The sequence below is a fragment of the Podarcis liolepis genome (genome assembly GCF_965112155.1).
Source record: "Podarcis liolepis genome assembly, chromosome: 14".
NCBI classification, from domain to species: domain Eukaryota; kingdom Metazoa; phylum Chordata; class Lepidosauria; order Squamata; family Lacertidae; genus Podarcis; species Podarcis liolepis.
The window spans coordinates 53,187,176-53,202,248 of NC_139569.1; the positions used below are offsets into that span (position 1 = coordinate 53,187,176).

General features: G+C 44.8%; 1 long non-coding RNA gene across 1 annotated transcript; it reads right to left on the reverse strand.

Annotated features, from left to right (window-relative positions):
• Positions 1-3,240: 3,240 nt before the first annotated feature.
• On the reverse strand, positions 3,241-6,765 carry LOC310693817. The gene is made up of 2 exons (XR_014519391.1): positions 6,623-6,765; positions 3,241-3,402 (listed from the first exon to the last, which is right to left on the reverse strand). It is a non-coding gene; the product is annotated as an uncharacterized lncRNA (long non-coding RNA).
• Positions 6,766-15,073: the final 8,308 nt, after the last annotated feature.

Genomic DNA, 15,073 nt, shown 5'->3' on the forward strand with positions numbered 1-15,073 from the left:
AAACCATGGCTTTAACTATATGGACCTTTGTTGGCAAGGTGATGTCTCTACTTTTTAAGATGCTGTCTAGGTTTGCCATTGCTTTTCTCCCAAGGAGCAGGCGTCTTTTAATTTCGTGACTGCTGTCACCATCTGCAGTGATCATGGAGCCCAGGAAAGTAAAATCTCTCACTGCCTCCATTTCTTCCCCTTCTATTTGCCAGGAGGTGATGGGACCAGCAATAGTACAACATAATGGAACTGAACTTCCATTCTCATGACTCCAACGGTATGGAATGTCAACACAGACATGTGGACATGTGATGAAAACAATCACACATCCAGCAATGGAGAAATGAAATCCCAACATGCATAGCTCCCTAGAAATGGTGTTGCTCCCAGTAAAGGTTCACCCCCTCCATCCATATTAATCTATACCACTCCTACATCAGTTAATCTGAACTTGTTGCCGCTGAGCTCTCTGTTCTATCACTCTCAAAGCCCGTCTAGTCTTAGACGAAGGGGGGTCAGGAATACTGTCCAAGGACACTGAATCTGCCAGCTGTCTCTCCCCTGGTGTTTCCTCTTCTAGCTGTTCCTCACCCAGTATTTCCCAGCTTTTCCCCTCTGGACTATGCCTTTCTGCAAACCACTGTTTGAAATCAATACAATCCTCCTGCCCTTGGGAAGGTTCAGGAAAAGGGGGGTGGGTTCCCATCATTCCTCCTCAATCCAGTCCCTGACACAAAAGTTATCTATTTCCTCTGAAACATGCTCACCATGCCTTTCAGGAACTCTACTCAGACACCTTTGCTAAAAATGGAGGCTCTAGTCAAACTATAGAGAATCTGCCTATGTGGGCACCAGTGACGGTGACAGAGATTAAGAACCTGGCAGCTTAGCTAAGACTGGGGAAGGTCCCAGGGGAAGACCTAATCCTGCCAGAGGCCATTAAAAACAATATGGACTTATTGGCCTCTATTCTGGCCTCACTCTTCACCTACATTGAAACCCATGGCCAAGTCCCCAAGGACTGGGGGCTTGCAATCATTGTCCCAATATATAAAAGGGGGGGGGAAGGATGATCCTGCAAACTACAGACCGATTAGACGCCTCAACGTAATTGGCAAACTTTGCACAAGACACCTTCAGTGGAAATTCCACGACTGGATGGAACAATGAAATATACTGGCAGAGAAGCAAGCTGGGTTTAGGGAAGGTCAGTCCACTATTGACCAGTGCCTAGTACTCCATCATCTCGTTGAGAAGTACTCCTCTCGTAACACAACCTCCCTTTATGCTGCTTTTATAGGTTTCAAAGCAGCATTTGATTCCATACCCAGAGCTAAACTGTGGGGAAAAACTGGAGGCGACCTCAACAGATCAACATCTATTCCATTTAATTTGTATGTTAAATGAAGGGACCTCACAAAGTAAGCTGTAACCCCCGGGGCCATCTCACCAATGCCGTTGAAACTGAGAAAGGTGTCAAGAAGGCTGCATACTGGCCCCACCCTGATTCAATTTCTACATCAACTCCATAGTGGGTCACCCCATAGCACAAACTTTCACTCCCCAAAACTTGCTGGAAGACACATCTCTGTTCTGCTCTAAGCAGACGATGCAGCAATACTTTCAAGAACACCTGTTGGCCTCAAAAGAGCATTGAGAGCACTAACACAGTATTGCAAGGAGGACCAGCTAGAACTCAACTATCAGAAAACTAAAATCACGGCATTTACCAAAAGGCTTATGAGCCGCTCATGGAGCATAGATGGCCACAAGATTGAGCAGGTCTTCTGTTTCAAACACCTGGGGGTAGTGCTTCATTCTGCCAGCAGTAGGAAAGCCCATGGGGACTATGTTACTGAAATTGCTCAAAGAAGCTCATCTGCAATCCTTAATTTTTTAAAAAAACAAGAGGTGGTCACTATATACCTGCAGCACTCAAACTATCTGAAGCCAAGCCAATAGCACAACTTCTCTATGGTGCCCAGTTGGGCCCCTTCTCCAATTTTGCACCACTAGAACTTGTACAATCCAAATTTCTAAGATCAGCCCTTCAAGTCCCAAAATGTATCTCTAATGCCACTCTGAGACTAGAGACAAGCTTCACAAAAGTGGAGGCTAGAGTGTGGGTGACCATACTCAACTACTGGCTCAAACTATCTTTATTTCCCCTTGGCCTTGCCCCACTAACTATGAGTGGTGATTTTCAGTCCACATGGAAACAGGCGGTGGCAACTAAAATCTCATCCCTAGGTCTTCTACTCAGCATGGGATACAATCAGGCCAAAGCATTCATGAAACAGCATGTAGCAGACACAGAGCGCCAATTGGATCTAGCTAGGACCCCAACTTTTATTGCCAATGAATCCACCAGGTACTCTGCCTCCCCCATGGCATATCAAACTAAACTCGAAGTCCCTTAGCACCGGAGGACTTTTACCCTGGCACGAGGTCACGCCCTCCCCTCGGCTGTCATTGAAGGTTGATATAGGAAGACTGCTTTCTCAGAGAGACAATGCCTCTGTGACTCTGGACAATAGAGCATGTGCTTCTCCAGTGCCTGTATTATAGAGACATTTGTATCAGCCTCCTCTCCCAACTGCTCCATAAGGACCCAGGGCGCACAGGACAATTCTATACCTCCCTGCTGCTTTCAGATACCAACCCTGCTACAACATACCATGTTGCCAGTGCTCAAAATTTGTCAGATGATGACCTGTGCCACAAACTAGACTTAATAAACACTCACATCAGAGTGCTCTCTAAATTGATAGTTATAGTCTTTTATATACTAATCTTTTATGTTCTTCTACATCCGTTTAATGCTCCTAACCCTTCTTTTAGATTCTTTTTAGATTCTTATAGTCTTTTATATATACAGTACCTTCTGTTTTAAATACTTTTTAGCTTTCCAAAACATTTTACAGATTCTAAATGATTGTACCCAACCCTACTTATGCTGGTCTATGACCGTAATATTTGAAGATGATGATGATGATGATGATGATCCTCACCATGGTCATGTAATTTCCGAACATCTGTACTGTTTCACTTTTCTCCTTTAGAACGTATACAACACTGTCCCTTGAGAAAGCATCCAGGAAAAATAGTATGGACTTATTCTTCCCTAGGGAGGGAACATTAAGTGTACAGCAGGGTAGGCTACGTGTGTCACTCTGGTGCTTCACTGTTCAGTACACAGATGGGGGAAAGGCTAAACACTCTTCTCAGTGAAGCAACTTACACACTTGGTTGTGACTGGTGCATTTTGGTTTACCTTCCTGTTGCAAGCTCATTGCATTGCAGTTCTGCCATGGCTTTGATGTCTATGTGACCAAACTTTCTGTGCCAGAGTTTGAGGGAAGTCTGCTCCTTGCTTCTGGCACATGTGTGCCACGTTTGCAGTCTCGAGTTCTGAAAGATTATAGATACCATTAATCAAATATGCTTCAGCATACAATTTGCCACCTTTGGTTACTTGGCATTTACCATTTCCAAACTGTATATGAATACTTTTTCTGTCCAAGGTGGACACACTGATCATGTTGCAATTCAATTGTGGGACATATAGGACCTGTTTCACATGGTTTTTTTCAACTGATGGCTAAGTTTGCAGTTTAGGTTCCTGAACCTATACCACATTTCTTTATGGTTTCACCATTTGCAATTTGAATACTGTCAACCACTGATGGGGTAATACTGACAACGCCTCCAAAGAAATCTTCATCATAACTCATATGCAAAGAACATCCAGAATTACTGAAGCATTTGTTTGATTTTGCATCACAATTGTTTATATTTAGATTCTTCTCATGCAAAAGAAAATTGCTTTCTTGTTCATTGTTGAGAGCCAGTGTGGAGTAGTGGTTAAGAGAGGTAGACTCGTAATCTGGGGAACTGGGTTCGCATCTCCGCACCTTCACATGCAGCTGCTGGGTGACCTTGGGCTAGTCACACTTCTGTGAAGTCTCTCTGCCTCACTCACCTCACAGAGTGTTTGTTGTAGGGGAGGAAGGGAAAGGAGAATGTTAGCTCCTTTGAGACTCCTTCGGTTAGTGATAAAGCGGGATATCAAATCCAAACTACTCCTCTTGTTGTGGTTCCCATTATTTTGATTTGGTGCTTAAATGAAAGGGATTTTGCTGGTTTGGGGGCTTCACAAAACTTGAATATGTGTCCCTCTTTGTTACTTCAGAAACAGCAACTCTTTTGGATGGAGCCTTGGTTCTCCTCTAAGATCACAACACATAGCTGGAATCACTGGGTTTTCCATTCCTGGCTGGAGAGATTTCTCTTCTCTCTGCACACTCCTCTCCCAGATGGCCAATTACATCTGTTAGGGTTAACTGTGGTTCACCATCCAAGAGAGTGGCAAATATCTCATATTTTTATCCTAGTGACCCCCCAAAGTAGCAAACCTTCAGTCCACCATCCAGTTTAAAAGTTCCAGCTTCTCAGTGATGGCTAGGAACTCTGTCATGTGGTTGTTAACAGTCTTTCTTGCATTCAAACTTTAATTTAAACAAATCTCTCATCCAAGCACAATATGAAAGCTTGCTTGTCAATCCAAAAGCCTTTAGTAAATTTGTAATAATCTCAGTAGTTGTGTCACATATGTTAGTGTGAACCAATTGGGTGTCTGAAAGACTAACCAAAATAATTGAGACTGCTAGGTCATTTTGCTATTCCCATCTCCTTAATGAGGCTGCAACTTCCCTGGGCTTTTCTTTCTTAGTACAGAGTTTGCCAAAATTTAGAATCAGTAGATCAAGAGCTGATAGTTAATTTTCTTTCTTAGTACCAAGTTTGCCAAAATTTAGAATCAGTTGATCAAGAGCTGAGAGTTAATTTTCATGGTGTAATTGAGATTGCATTACGGTGAGTTCTTTTATGGAACAAGTAGTCATAGGATGCTCTATGATGTGGCTGGGCTCCCAGTTCCCATTAGCCACAGACAGCATGCCCAGTGTTCACAGCATAAAAATACAAAATGAGAACACAAAATGCATAATAAAACAAAAAACAAATAACCTCCCTACACACACACATGTGTTTTTTTAAAGGCCACGGAATGTCAATCAACCAAAGGCCTGGTTACAGAGAAACGCTTTTGCCTGCCATGTAACGATATGTAAAGAAGCTGCCAGTGAGAGAGCATTCCACAGATGGGGAGTCACTGCAGAAAAGGCCCCGTTCTCATGTTGCCACCCTCTGGACCTTTCAATGAGGAGGCACACAAAGCATGGCCTCAGAAGGTGCTTGCAGGGTTCATATGCAGGGAGGCTGTCCTTGAGGTATTGCAGTCCTGAGACATTTAAAGCTTTATACGTTAAAACCATCACTTGGAATTGGGCCCAGAAACTAATTGGTAGCCAGTGCAGTCAGACCAGGATCAGTGTAATATGCCCAAACTGGCTTGCCCCAATGAGCAATCTGGCTGCCAAATTCTGCACAAGCTGAATTTTCCAAACCATCTTCAGAGGCAGCCCTACGTATAGCATTCAGAGTGCAAGCATCCCATCCAGCATATCTGTACTTCCACAATGCCCTGATTCTGGATTTCCTGTGTTAAACATGTCTTTGGGGTAGATGGCTTACAAGGCGCCGTCCAACTCCCTGAATCTGACCCCATCAGCAAACATAGGTCACTGTTGACCCACTCTTCCCTTCAAAGGCATGCACGAAGAGAAGAAAGGAGGCTCCACTGTAAGCCTATGCACAGTGTAAGCCAGAAGAACGTCTGGATGTGTTTGGCCCCAGGCAAGCTTGTATAGGATGTCATCCTTCAACCTTTGCAGCCCTAAAGTTCCATCAGCCCAAGTTCCTATTGCCAAGAATCGGGGGGGGGGGGAGCTGTAGTCCAATAACTGCCTTGTAGTATGACAATACAATTCCTGTCGTGTTTTTTGCTCACTTTCAGCATACCATTGTGGATATAATCCTTCTGGATAAACGAAAAAATTCCCAAGAAGGATTGTATTGACTGCTTTTTATGCACTGAACTCCCATGTGGGTTTGAAGGGGGGAAAGCTGCATATTCAGCCCCAAACTAGACAGCAGATCCCATTTTGTTCAGTTGCAGAAGGAAGGAAGGAAGGAAGGAAGGAAGGAAGGAAGGAAGGAAGGAAGGAAGGAAGGAAGATGCCTACTTGGACAAGGTAGAAGTTACCTCCATCACTCTGGTCACATTTGACTTTTTTTAAGGGAAAGGGTTGTAGCCCAGGGGTGGGCAACTTCTTGGCATGCATAAGGTGACAGACCTGGTTACTGGCCTCTGCAGGTAAGGCTTAGAGAGTCCCCTGGTCTGCAACCCTGCAGAGCCACTGCCTGCCATTGTGTGCAGTAATGAGCTAGGCAGGCCACTGGCAGGGCTGGCTCCTATGACCGTTGGTCTCACTCACTATAAGGCAGCTCCCTAAGTTTCTAAGGGTGTTTTGCAATGTAGTCTTTAAAAGGCCGAAAAGGAAAATTTGTCCTTGGCATGACTACAGCCTTTCAGATACTTTCATCTGAAACTGTGTGATTGGAGTTGAATTATATCATATTTCCTCTTGTATATGTGTCTGGAGAGGGAGGGAGGGAGGGAGGGAGGGAGAGAGGGGCACATAAACACAGTTTGGGGAAAGGAAAATACCTGAATCAGGAGGAAGATTGAGCCAGCCCCTAGAGACACACAGGTGCTTTCATCATCTGCATCTCACAATGTTGGAGATTATTATGCCGTAGCTGTGAGATATACTTCTAATATTTCCATTTGTGATCCTGCAAACCAAAACTACAAGACCCTCAACAAGCAGCAGGAGGTGAAGGAAGAATCCATGGTTCAGTGCTGCCCCCTAGTGTGACATTTGGTGTTCACCTGGTTCTTTCTGGCTTTGCATCTGTTGTTATTTACCGGTTGTTCATCCAAGCCGAACATCCACAGGCTGAACACAATATTTAGACTGAAAGTCAGTTTTAAAAAAACCCAACAACAGTGGAGTTCAGCTTCCAGAAAATCAAGACAGCTGTGCTGCTCTTTTTGAATGATGCTTCCACTTCCAGCTGGCAGACCTGCAAGCAGAGCTGAAGGTCGTTTTTCAGCCCAAGGGTCACATATCCCTGGCACAACACTTTGGGGGTGACATTCCAGTGGAGCCACAGACAAAGTGGGCAGGAAAATGACTGTGACTCTTTCCTTTTTACATATAGCCATTTCCCACTCCTGCTTTCCAAGGACTGGGGCAAGAAGCCGCCTGCTGATGGTGCCAACTGTAGCAACTTAGACCGTCAACATTTTAACTGGGGGTCTTCAAAAGGCAAGAAATACTAGAGACAATGTAGACACAGACTCAGCAGGCACAGGCAACAGAGGATGAAGGCAGCTCAAGATCTGCCTCCTAGGCACAAAGCGCTGCCAGCCTCCTCTGTCAAGCAGGGGTCAAGGGCTCAGTGTGATACTTTTAATTAGTCTAGAAGCAAGAGATAATTCAAGCATTTGGAGGTGCATCAACGTCCGTGCTTTTCCAATGTATCATTGTCAGATATCTGTAGTTATATTTTCTTCCGCTGATTAGACTAACATTCTGCAAGCAAAGCCCTGGGGGCCTCAGAACAGCCTGGTCTTCCTCTGAGTTGACCAGAAGCACGTCCATTTCTCTCTTTTTCATATAATAATTTTTATTAAGTTTTCCATTTTAACAATCCAATCAAATCACATTAAATATTCCAAATTATACAAATATATATCATAAAGTCCAAATATTTTGCCAAATTATACATTTTTGTTGGGGCTTCCCATGCTTCAAGTTCAGTGGGGTCCAATCATCTTATGTTTCTACTGCCTTGAGTTTCCAAAAGTTCCTTCTTTGAGTCCTCCTGTTGTTATCCTTCTTTAGAGGCACGTCCATTTCTCAGCATAACTTCCCTTACGAGCAGGGATGGTAAACCTGTCCATTTCGTTTCTTTCTCAGTTTCCCCTTTTGCCAAACTGAAGTTCCATTTTCCACATTGTCACATCAGTTTACAATTTCTTTTTCTTTAAAAAAATCATCATGAAAATTCATCAGCATTTTAGTATGATGCTCTCCTAATATACACATTTTTCTAGGCAATCTTGTCTAATATATTTCCTTAATGTAACACATTTTTGTCTGTGATTTTCCATAGTACATGCATTCTATGCACATTTTACGCCAGTATGTGTCCCTCCCTTTTTAGACATTACTTGGTTGAATAACCTTTGGTTCCATCATTTTTGTTTCCTGTTCTCAGGGCCAAAGCAGGAGAGGGCTATGGATGGCTGCTGACCTCAGTGGCTGCCTCTGCTCTTGTGCTCAGGCCTTCCTTGCCAGTTTCCCTTGGGGGCATCTGGTTGGCCACTGTGGGAACAGGATGCTGGATTAGATGGGCCATTGGCCTGATCCAGCTAAAGGCTCATCTTAGGTTCTCATGCACTCAGACACGGGAGGACAATCCTGGGAGTAGAAGTGAGGGAGAAATTCAATTCAGTTTGCATTTAAAGTTGAGCCCAGCTAATTCACACTTTCTGAAACAATGTAAGAATCAACATACTGCCATCCTTTGAAATTCACACTTCCTTGAATTTTGTTGTATGGCTCCCCAAGCCAGCAGCCTCAGGTTTCATGTCCTCCTGTCCCTTGAACCAGACTCTGGAGCTCTGCAGAATAAAAAACGTAAGGCTCGTGCTGCTTAAAAGCCTTGCCAATTTAAGTTCAATAGCCATTAAAACTGAAAGATAACAAAATGCATTAAAGAGAATTAATCTACTGCAGCCAGCAGGGATAGTGATCCATATAAGTACTTTAATTTTAAAACAACAACAAAAAAGTGTTCATGGCCAGCCTATAATTCATGCATCAATGATGTTTTATTGATTATTCTGCATTTGCAATTCTTTAATTTGGAAGTGGATTGTCTGTGGCTCTTTTGCTCCAGATTCCAATGCATTTGGTTTTGAGGAGCCCATTCTATTCAGTCAATTAATCTCACTGCACATGCTGTAGCCAAAATGATGCACTTTCCAGTCCCATTGATTTAAATAGAAACATTGTTGTTCTGATATCTGGCAATATCTGGGCAGTGGAAGCCTTTTGGGGGAAACGGGAGGAAGGGCAAGAAGTCACTTTGAGCACTTGCAGGGCATATCCTGCCCATCAGTGGGTGGTGTCAGCTCACCTTGCTTAGATGTAGCTCTCTTCACTTCCAGCTGACACCCCACCTAGGGCATGGTATCAGATTAAAGGGAAGTGCATCTTCATGCAGTGCATAGTTAAACTATGGAACTCCCTCCTGCAGGAGGCTGTGGTGGGTACCAAGCTAGACAACTTAAAAAGGGGACCAGACAAATTCATGGAGGATAAGGCTATGGATGCTAACTAGCCACACTGGCTATGTTCGAATGGTGGAGGCAGCAATGCTTCTGAACACTAGTTGCTGGAAACCACAGGAAGGGAACCTTCTCTTATGCTTGGGTCTTGTTTGCTGGCACGCAGCTGGTTGACCACTGGTTGGTCACTGGGGTGGTGCCCTGGTTGTATAAAACCCTCCCCTTGGAGATACTGTTGGTGTGAAAGGTACATTCCATAGGAGCCAATTCCAGGGGGCCCTGGGTACATGGGCACTCACAATAATATAATTGTGGGAGCTGGGCACCCACAAAGTCAATGAGGAAAGCCAGAGAGATGCAGCCAGCCAGCCTCTGTGGTGCTGCCTCCGAGAGAGAAGCAGTTCAGCTCCACCCTCCACAGCCAGAAAAGGGTGCCTCACTGACTGCAGGAGGAGGAGGAAGAGGAGCCCCTCCCAAAATGCGATGCAACATTGCACGCTGTGTGTGTGACATCACACACACTACATGCAGGTGGTGGGCACCCACAATCCTGAGAGTGAGATGATGCCCCTGGTACTTTCTTTAACTCATGGAAACATTGATGCACATTGAATCACAATTTTCAGGTCTGAAAATACATATTCATCAGAAAGCATCTGAATGACCACTGCTGGAGACAAAGTGTTGTGTTAAAAGCATCTAGTGAGGTTATTTTTTGGCTCCTATGGATGGTTTTGAATAGATTCCTTGAATTAATGATGCACGCTGGATCAGAGCTTTCGGATCTAAAAACCATGGATACATTTTTCTTTAAGATGTGATGGTTACAGAGCAATCTCATACTTGGCACCCCTGAGTGCCTGCATTTGATGCTGTCTGTGTCAGCTGTGGCTTCAGGGTGTCAGGAAGAAAGGGAGCAGCCAGCAGGTTTGCTCTCTCTTGTAAGAGGAAAATGTAGCGGACAGGAAACACTTTCAGCATACAGCAGACCAACTTGAAATATCAAGGAGGCTTGATTTCGTTTCTTTTTCTTTTAATTAACAGTTCCGTCTTGCTTTGGGGAGGGGTGGATAGCAGCTGCCTGTGAAGCAGAGGCACCCCTTGCCATTGATGTTGATGTGTCTGAGTCATTGGCAGTGAACTGTATGCAAGCTCTGAGAGTTCTTGGTTCCTCAGAAATGGCTGCATTGTAAGGCCAAAGAGACTTTGAAGGTCTTATTTCCAAGCTGCTTTGTACTTGGTCAAACTATTTATCTATGTCAGGCATGGGGAACATTTGGCTGGTGGGAGTTGTAGTTCAGCAACATCCAGAAGGCCTCTGCAGCCTCTGCTTCTCTGCTCTGACTGCAAGTGGTATCTCCTACCTGCTTCTCTTTAATTGGAGATGTCAGGGGTTGAGCCATGGACCTTCTGCATTGTCCTGCTTTTACAACTGCAAATATATCAGACGCAGGTCAGCAAGCAAGAAGCAAGAGTTTCTCCGAGAAGCTAACTCTTTATTCAAAGAAACGGCATACAACTCAGCAATACATCCCAGCAAGTTTTGCCCCAGTAGAGCAGTTGCCAGGACTGAGGTTCCCCACCTTCACCCACCTCCAAGCCTCCTACTTTGCCAGAAGTTTCCCAAGCAGTCTCAAACTTCAACGTGGCATCTCCAATCTCTGTTCCACACTGTGCATCACTCTGTGTGTCCTTGGAGACAAGTGGGGAGGGGAGCTTGTCACAGTAGGACAATCTGTGTTCTTCTGCAGCCTTTGCCCCACCTCTGCTTCAGCCTCTGAGTCAGAACTGCTCTCTGTCACAGGCTCTCCTTGCTCACCAAATCCTGTTGCGCCTTCAGTCTCCAACAACTCCTTCCACTCTTCTCCCTCTGCCCTCTCCCTGGTGTCCCACCACCAGTCCCCTGGCTCTGAGCCTTCCTTCTCTGGGCATGAGGGAGAGATTTGATTCGGTTCACATTTAAAGGCGGAATAGCATACAAACACTTGCATATTATGAGGGGTAGCTCAGTTGGTAGAGCATGAAACTCTAAATCTCAAGGTCATAGGTTTAATCCCCACATTGGGCAAAAGATTCCTGCATTGAAGGGGGTTGGGCTAGATGACCCTTGTGGCCCTTTCCAACTCTATAATTCTTTGGTTCCATGAGCTTGTACTTCTATTAATTTTGCAGTGCAATTCTCCAACCCAACAATATGTTCAAAGATGCATATATAAGGGAGAAATATGTATATTTGAATCGAAACAGACAAGAGTGTCTTATATTAGGAGAATTTCTTGCCTAAAAAAATGTGTATCTTAGGCACAACTGGATACAAAAATGTGCATATTTTAATCAGCCTTCTTTATGGTCCTCCTGGCAAATAGAAGGGGAAGAAATGGAGGCAGTGAGAGATTTTACTTTCTTGGGCTCCATGATCACTGCAGATGGTGACAGTAGCCACGAAATTAAAAGACGCCTGCTTCTTGGGAGAAAAGCAATGGCAAACCTAGACAGCATCTTAAAAAGTAGAGACATCACCTTGCCAACAAAGGTCCGTATAGTAAAAGCTATGGTTTTCCCTGTAGTGATGTATGGAAGTGAGAGCTGGACCATAAAGAAGGCTGATCGCCGAAGAATTGATGCTTTTGAACTGTGGTGCTGGAGGAGACTCTTGAGAGTCCCATGGACTGCAAGAAGATCAAACGTATCCATTCTTGAGGAAATCAGCCCTGAGTGCTCACTGGAAGGACAGATCGTGAAGCTGAGGCTCCAATACTTTGGCCACCTCATGAGAAGAGAAGACTCCCTGTTAAAGACCCTGATGTTGGGAAAGATGGAGGGCACAAGGAGAAGGGGACGACAGAGGACAAGATGGTTAGACAGCGTTCTCGAAGCTACAAACATGAGTCTGACCAAACTGCGGGAGGCAGTGGAAGATAGGAGTGCCTGGCATGCTCTGGTCCATGGGGTCACGAGGAGTCGGATACGACTAAACGACTAAACAACAACAACCACTACTGTACTTGCATTTTGCAACATGCAACAATGTTCCGCAAGAAGAATGCCACTAAGTGACTTTAACTTACGGGAGCTTTACATTGGATACAGCCTTTACATTTTTAAAATGTACTTATTGTCAAAGCCACTTAAGGGGCACTCCACCTTGATGAAAGAGGCCGGGCCTGCTCTAGCTGGTGCAGCAGTGGCTAAGAAACAGAGCTGCAGACCAAGAAGTTATCCATTCAAATCCTGCCTCTTCCATTAACTCACCTCTTGATCTTATGCAAGCTGAAGACTTTCAGCCCCACCCCACCCCCCACCCCCAATGAGGAGGCTGTAATACTCTGCTGAAAGAATTAGTAGTAGCAGCAGCCGTGGTAGTATTTTATTTACCGTATTTTTTGCACCACAACACTCACTTTTTTCCTCCTAGAAAGTAAGGGGAAATGTCTGTGCGTGTTATGGAGGGAATGCCTATGAGTGGCGGGGGGGATCTGCTGCAGTCGTGAGCAGAGGATCCATGGTTCCCCTTCCTTCCCTCCTCCATGGCTCGCTTTGAAACAGCAAAGTGGGAGAAGAGCCGCAGAGTGGGGAGGAGAGAGGGACAGAGAGCCTGCTTCTTTAAAGGAGCAAAGCGGGAGAGGAGAGGAGCCGCTCCTATCCGGTTGGTTCCTTTAAAGCAAGCAGGCTCTCTGTCCCTCTCTCCTCCCCACTCAGCTCGCTAAATAGCAGCAAAGTTTTTCAGCTCGCTAAGCCGGGGATGAGCGGGGAGGAGGGAGAAAAGCAGAACCTGCTTGCTTTAAAGGAGCAAAGCGGGAGAGGTGAGGAGCCTTCTCCCCTTATACCCCTCTTCTTCATTATTAGCAGCATCCTTCTCCACCCACCCCACGCATGCTCTTTGTCCCTTGAGTGCTTTTCCTTCCCTCCCCACTTAAAACGTGGTTACAAAGCACGGATCCACATGGATCCTCAGGATTTTTGCACTGGGTCACCCCAAATTCACCATCAGATCACATAGCATGTCCATGGCTACATCTTGCACCAAAAAATAATGCACCCACTGTTGCCTGGGGCCGCAGTGGTGCAAAAACGTGGTTACAAAGCATGGATCCACATGGATCCTCAGGATTTTTGCATTGGGCTACTCCAAACTCACTGTCAGATCACATGTCTGTGGCCACAGCATGAACCACAAAAATCATACATCCACTGTTTCGTTTAGAATATTTTTTCCTTGTTTTCCTCCTCTAAAAACTACGTGTGCGTTATTGTCGGGTGCGTGTTATAGAGCGAAAAATACGGTATTTTATTTATGAAGCATTTCCAATGAAGCATCTTGAAATGATTTCACAATACAATAAAAATATCCATAAAACAACTGCATATATAAATGCACACACAAATCCATTATGCAGTAGATACATTACTATAAGATAATGTATGTGAAACGCTGAATATTCAGAGTTATATAAATGTGGAATATTATTACAGTGGTACCTCGTTCTGGAGGTCTGTTCTTAACCTGAAACTGTTCTTAACCTGAAGCACCACTTTAGCTAATGGGGCCTCCTACTGCTGCCGCGCCGCCGGAGCACAATTTCTGTTCTCATCCTGAAGCAAACTTTTTAACCTGAGGTACTATTTCTGGGTTAGCGGAGTCTGTAACCTGAAGTGTCTGTAACCTGAAGCATCTGTAACCCGAGGTACCACTGTACTCTTAACACATTCACAGCACAATCCTATGCATATTTATTGAGAAGTAAGCCAAGGGGACTTACTCCCAGGTAAGCTTGAAGAGCCCCTCTTACCTAACCCCACTTAACTGGAATTAAGTGCCACTGAATTACCATAATACTTCTGAGCAGACATGGTTAGGGTTGCAATGTCAATAAAGGCAAATGCCTGGTTAGGCAGAAGGAACTGCTCACTCTCAAGCAGAGGAACGCAGGATTGCTTGCAGACCTGAGGCAGTGCACTGACTGGTAAAAATGCACAGGATCCGCCTGCGGGGAGGTGATTAAACACTTTTACAAAGCTTCCCCAATGCCAGAATCAAATGTTTGGCATCCAGTTGACATCTATGCCAGGTGCATTTCACTTCAAAATGACAAGAAGGATTTGCAGGGGAGACGCGGTGAGCAAGGTGGGTGCTTAGTCCTTCCCCTCCTGGCCACTATTGCCCTGAAGTCCCAGAGGGAGGAGGAACGCAGGAATATTGCAAGAGCAGCAGGAGGGAAATGGTCCAATACCCCTTGGCAGGGGAGAGGAGCACCTGGGATTTCCAGATGTGCAGAAATCAGAATATTATTCCCATGGGAAAGGAAAGGAAAGCTTAGCTTTCTAGCAAGAGTGAGGGTGGCATCTAGTGGTCCAGAAATAAAATCCACCTCGCCATCTCCAGGTAGCCTTTTGGATAGTTGCTTTGAAGAAGCATTCCATTTTTAAAAATCATGTCAGTATATTATCCAAATGAGTAATATAATAAAGAAATCAGGGTTTGTTTCTCTGAAAAAGGTTCTTTAGCCTTCAGGCAGAATACAGCTTGTGAAAAAGAACTAGCAGAAGCTGTGAAATGTTGCCTTATAGGAGGATTTTGCCACTGATGTTCTTGTTAGAGGTGAACTGTTATCCCTTTGCTTTCACAGCTTTTCCTACTACTGGGAGGGGAAAGAGCAATCTTCAGGCAAAAATTATGCTTCTGCATAATTGCATAACGAACTTCTGCAAATATAAGGCAGAACCTAGGGAACCTCAATCCTGGGGACCAAATGCACT